Genomic DNA, 6,308 nt, shown 5'->3' with positions numbered 1-6,308 from the left:
AGGAAGGAGGAAGGAGAGGACAATCTACCTACATATAACCATGGGATATATTCAAGCCAATAGAATGTGAAAAGACTTAACATGAGCAACTTCAAAGTCAAGCCCTTAAAAGGAGGGTAAATATTCTTCTGTGACCTCTTTCCTTTTCCATGCTTCAGACTTATTAGACTATGAGCTCTTTGGATCACGTACTAGTATATGAGAAAAATACTCCACAAAAGAGAAATACACACAGAACAGAAAGACCATAGCAACCAAACCATTTGGAACTTTTGAAATGACAAAGAAATAAGTCTCCATTTTATTTATGAGCATCTGAATAATGTTCTACCAACTCTGAAGCCTTTGTTTACACACAGATTACATTAAATTACTAAAATAATTGCTTGGGTTTTAGAAATAAGAAAAGTAGTGGTATACTATACCTTCTGATTACATTTTTTTTAACTTAATAAGCTATTATGGTTGGTAATATTTTCTATAGATGCTTTCCATTAAATATTATATGTATTAAACATACTAAGGTTTTTTTTACTTAAAGCTTTCATGAGAAATCTTAGGGCTGTAAAGATGCTTATTTGTTCATCTAATTTTAGTAGGTACAGTCACATAAAATTGCTCTGGCTGCAAAAGAAGCCAGCATGACAGCTAACACAGGTGAAACATAATAATGCTGACTTCTTTCAAGCCTTCATGAGAGAAAGAAAATCAGTACGTAGAGAAAAAGCATGCATAAGGTTTTAAGGAAAATAGGATAAAAGGGGCTTATAACTATAATTTAGAAAATCTGATTATCATGGACCTTTTCAACTAAGCAATATCCCATTGAATAGCAACATCAGGATAACATTATCCTGTTACTATAAACTAAAGAAATTGTCTCTATTAGAATATATGTTAGCAAAGAAGGTCAAGTTCAAATTCTAGAAAAGTATTTTGCAAGCACAGAAGTTTGAACAGTTACAGGGTAAGACCTAGCTTAGCAATCAAAGCAATATATTCTCTTTAGACTGTCATGTGAATGATACATTACTTTGAATTTCTCAATTTTTTTTCTAGAAAAAAATTATATTGTAATAAAGGTTTGTATTTTTAATATAGTCTTATGTAACATAAATAATACATGGAAGTGAAAATAGCAGTATCCCAATTGCACACTTAATTTTTTTTTACTTGACAAATTTTTTAAGTTTGTGTCTTTGAATGTTTTTATTATAGATTTGACATCCCAGGTTTGAGTATTTTTATTTCTATTCTAAGTAAAGATAGTGAGGGTTATAACTTAGAATGGACTAGTAATTGACATTATCACACTATCAATAACAGAATAGTTACTAACAGAAAAAAATTAAAATAAGAGTAGTTACCAAGTTTGTAAACAAAAACACAAATGTCTTAAAGAAAAATATATACATAACACATAACATAAAAATAAAAATTATTAAGCAAATCAAGTATCACTAATACTCCCCCTATTGAATATTTTGTGTTTATACTTATGCAAATTAATCTTACATATTAAATAAGGTTTAAGGAATATTTTTAAAATAAAGTTTAAGTTACATTCAAGATAATACACTTCAAATTTTATCTCTTTAAGTAATAATTATTTGATTTATTTTCATCATATAGAGAGAAGGGGATTGGGAGGCTATTCATGTAGAACATTTACCTATTACTACATTCTTTACACTTTGGAATAAATCGGGAGGAATAAATTCTAGGTAATTAATATAATATTAAGCAAAACATATCAGACCAAAAGCTTATTTATCTCTTTTGTGAGGTAAAGTTAAAGGTGTCCCTTTTCTCATCTCTGTGAAGAAGATTTGGACTTGGTTTAATTACTGAGGTATAGCCAATTTGAGTAGCCATCATCTGTGTGAAGAAATACATTATTGAATCTTGAGTCCTGTTTTAGAAGGTTGAAGGAATTCCTTATTTAGAGGAATGAAGGGGGACTGAATATAGTTTTCCTAATGTAAACAGTGTATTCTGAATTTAAAGTCAGAGCATGGAGATAAACGAACCAGCCAAAGCTCCTCAGGTAGCCTGTGTGAGCCAGAGTGACCTTGTGTCATTACACTCTTCCAGCCTCTTCCTGGGCACCAGGGGACTGGCCTCTTGCACTTCTTCAGACTTAATTGGTAGATTCCCAACTCAGGACATTTGCAATTGTGCTTTTTTCTAACTTGGGTACTTGTTCTCCTAATAACTGGTTGGCTCCCTCCCTCACTTCCTTTAATGTCACCTATCATTTAGTGAGTGAGGCAAGAAAAAATATTATACTTTGCACTGGTTTTGCCCCAGACCCTAATGTAGTACATCCTATACATGGCTTCATCTGAGAATGTGACAAAAGGAAGCAGGGAAAACTAGAAGTAAATAGGATTGCTCCTTCCCTAGAAACTACCTCCTAAATTTTGGCTTTCACTGCCATGCTGATGCAAAAATGCAAGTCTAGTGTTCTTTGATCTGATAAATCTATGGCAACATTTATTCTCCCAGCAGCTGAGTTGAGGAGTCGAAGGTAAAGGGGGCCTAAGAACTTAATCCCCATAATCCAGACATTCATTTTCATGCTCAAATAACTTTCCTGGTCCTGATGACTGGACGATAACATATATTTGTTGGAATATCGTGGAGTTATTATTATTTGGGTATAATATAAGAAACCAAGTAATTGGTGAAGCAAATGCTTTAAGATTGTGATGTTCCTATCAAATGTTCAGGCAATTTGTTGATTTGAATCATCTATTTTTGAATGAGAAAATTAAGAATCATAAGCTTAGAAAGAATGAAAGGTCAAGGAAAGTTTAGTAAAATTATTTAAGTCTTTCTTATCTTAAGTAAACATTTAAAAAACAGATATTTTTCTTTTGACATAAGGGTTTTGTTTGGATGAAAAATTTTCTGAAGAAGACATAAAAAAGGGAAATAAGCATATAGAACAAAAAATAAACTATAAAGCACATTATCTTGCCTTTAATACTGTCCCTACTAATGATTTACTATGTACTTTGCATTATAATTTCCTTACTGGTTACCACATTACATTGATAATAAAATGGCAATGGATTTTACTGAAAATATCAAAATGATAAAAGCTGACTAAAGAAATTTTAATTTCTAATCATTCTGTGCAATTCATGTGCTCCTGAGGTAGTAGCAATTTAGATAATTAAATTATTCTGTATACAAACTAATAGGTAGAGAGCAAATATATTTTTTTATTGTACATTCATGGTAAGAAAAAGGTTCTGAGCAAATGTTGACTGAGCAGTTTGTCTCTGACAGTCTCAGCTCACCCACAACTTAAATCTTCCTTTTCAATGATGTACTTTTCCCATGTACATTATCTCAAGGAGATGATAGAAATTAAGAGAGTATGTGTTAAATGTTTCTATATGGTGAAATGTTTTTCTAGTCAGAGATTCACTCCTATTGATTATGACCTACACATTATAGGAATCTTCTCAGTAACCCAGTATCTTATGGAGAATTACCTTGTCATAATAATCTGCACTAATAAAAGACAAAGATGCTAATTGACCGTACCTTCGCTACACCCACCAGCCAATCAGAGCAACTATATGCAAATCAACCCAACCAAGATGGTGGTTAATTTGCATATACTGGCTGGGAGCGAAGACTGAAGACAACATGGAAGCAAAGTTCTGCAGAAGGGAGCAAAGTAGAGGCAGCAGAGACAGGAACGATGCCAAGGCGGTGGAGGCGGGAGGCAGGAGGGAAACAAGCCAGGTGGCGGGGCGGGAGGGAAACCAGCTGGGCGGCGGAGTCGGAGCGAAGCCCACCTCAGCGGGTTTCACTCCCTTCTCTGCTTAGCTCCAGCCGCAGGAAGCCCTATTCTTGCAGGAATCTTCTTGCAATGGGCCTCTAGTAATATTATATATATATAATAGAGAAATATGCTAATTAACTGGGATGCTGTATTGGATTGACCGGACAGGAGGAGGTTGCACGTGCAGTGTCGGGGGTGGAGCAGCAGGGGCCTCCATGCACCTGCCCTGGGGGAGGGCCTGATCGGAAGTGGATGTGGCTACTTCAAGGGCTGGAGAGGGAGGCAGGGCCAGACTGGAGATGTGGGTGGCACTGCACGATTTTCGAATCGCATGCTGGGCTCCTAGTATATATATAAAAGTCTAAGCGACCTTTACGACCGAATGACCAGAACGATGAGAACGACCAGTCGACCAGTTGCTATGACATGCATGTAGAGAGTGCCTAGGAAGGCACATGAGCATTTCTTTAATTATTATCAGCTGAATCCAGTGGCGTTGGCAGAGCCATGTCCTGGAAACACGCCTTGCCAGAGGCAGGAGTGTTGTCAGCTTGACCTTCAGTCCAGGCACTAGGGGATGGGTTTCGTTATCTAAATCCAGCCAAGCACCAGGAATGAATACAACTCGGGTTTACCCAAGAATGCACATAATCTCCTTTGTCTTGACCTTTAGTAAAACTTCCTGGTTTCTGCTGTATAAAATAAACATGTTGTATTGGCTCTGAGTCCCTGTCTCTCCATTAGAGGACAGTGGTCCCACCCAGTCCCAGCTTTCCCTACTGTATTTGTGTCTGTCTCTTTCATTTTCTCAATCCCCCGTTGCCCCTACTCAGGAACCGGACTGCTCTCTAGCCGCGCTGGAAGCGGAAAAGAGAAATATTTATATGCGCACTGACCACCAGGGGGCAGATGCTCAATGCAGGAGCTGCCCCCTGATGGTCAGTACACTCCCACAGCCAACCTCCAGGGGCCCCTCTCCCCCACTGGCTGGCCAACCTCCCATGGTCCCTCCCACCCTCCGGCAGGCCGACCTCTCACGGTCCCTCTCCCCAGCCAGTCGGCCCCCCTCTAGGCCTCAATCACGGGCCAGACCAAGGGACCCCACCCATGAACGAATTCATACACCAGGCCTCTACTAAATAAATAAAAGCATGACCATTTCAGAACATAAAACAATATCTAGACTTGATATGAGTGATACAGCTGCAATTGGATTTTAGAGATCACCTATCTCTTTTTTTTCAATATACAACATTTATTGCATCTTTAAAATGTCACAAATAAGTCTGAGGAATCATCCAGCATCTTGCTATTTCTATAGCTGGACAACTTAGATCTTATTCATCAGACTGCTGAATTGTTATTTTTTTCAACATAGATATTCTCCCCCAATTTTCTGTATCCTTGTTTCTAACTATTGTGGCTTGCTGAATCAAAGCAGCTGAATTTGATACAAATTCAATGTCATTTCCTTCAAGAATTAACTCATCTTTCTGGGCTTCAGATACTGAATAAGCAACACCAGATCTCATCCCAACCCTGCGGATGTATTTTTCACCCAAGAAATTTCTGATTTCAACAAGAGAACCATCCTCCTGAATAATGTTGTTGATGGGGAAGTGAGCATACACAGGCTTCATCTTGTAATGGAAGCCCAGTGTGACACCCTTGATCATGTTCTATACATGACTGCAAATATTGTGAACAGTAGCCAGTTCCTTTCTATTTCCTAACCATTTGTCAAACCTAGCCTTTTCTTTTTCTTTCCAAGGAGACTGAGTTCTGCATTGATGTGACTGAAGTCCCTCAGCAGGGTACCTTTGGGGCCCTTCACCATAACTGTGTGACCCTTCAGAGTGATGTTGGCATTTTCTGGAATGTCAACAATCTGATAGCTGAAAATGTTCTTCATCCTCGAACTTGGTAGGTAAAAGAGCTAGAGATCACCTATCTCAATAACTTCATACTACAAACAAGAACATTGAGATAGTGAGGCCAGAGAGCTCATTACTGGCATACCATAGCCCCATGTTTACAAATGTCTCCTTAATTAGCATGTGTCCTTCTCTGTAATGTTTCTTCTCTTCCTACTGAACCCACCCCTCTGGTGAGTTTTTTCCATTATCCAATCTATATATATAAAAGGCTAATATGCCAAGTGTCCGACCATTCGACTGTTTGACTAGTAGCTATGGTGCACACTGACCATCAGGGGGCAGATGCTCAATGCACAGGCATGAAAACATAGAATAGACTAATGAATCTCAGAAAGAAGGGGGGTGGGAAGAGATTAATCAAAGATCTTGTATGCATACTAGAGGCCTGGTGCACAGGTCCCTTGGACTCGCCTGCACCCTCTCACAATCTGCGAGTTTCGGTCCAATCCCTGCAGGCCAGACTGAGGGACCCCACCAGTGCATACATCTGTGCACTGGATCTCTAGTATTCAAATAAAATGTCCCAGGTTGGGGACATTCCCATTGCCATGCCTGTCCCCACTCATTTC

At 38.4% G+C, this 6,308-nt stretch overlaps 1 pseudogene; it reads right to left on the bottom strand.

Annotated features, from left to right (window-relative positions):
- Positions 1–5,139: 5,139 nt before the first annotated feature.
- Positions 5,140–5,714, bottom strand: LOC102244020 (annotated as a pseudogene).
- Positions 5,715–6,308: the final 594 nt, after the last annotated feature.

Source organism: Myotis brandtii, unplaced genomic scaffold, assembly GCF_000412655.1.
Source record: "Myotis brandtii unplaced genomic scaffold, ASM41265v1 scaffold204, whole genome shotgun sequence".
NCBI classification, from domain to species: domain Eukaryota; kingdom Metazoa; phylum Chordata; class Mammalia; order Chiroptera; family Vespertilionidae; genus Myotis; species Myotis brandtii.
Note: the sequence above shows the minus strand (reverse complement) of the source record. Positions and strands in the feature narration are given on the sequence as shown.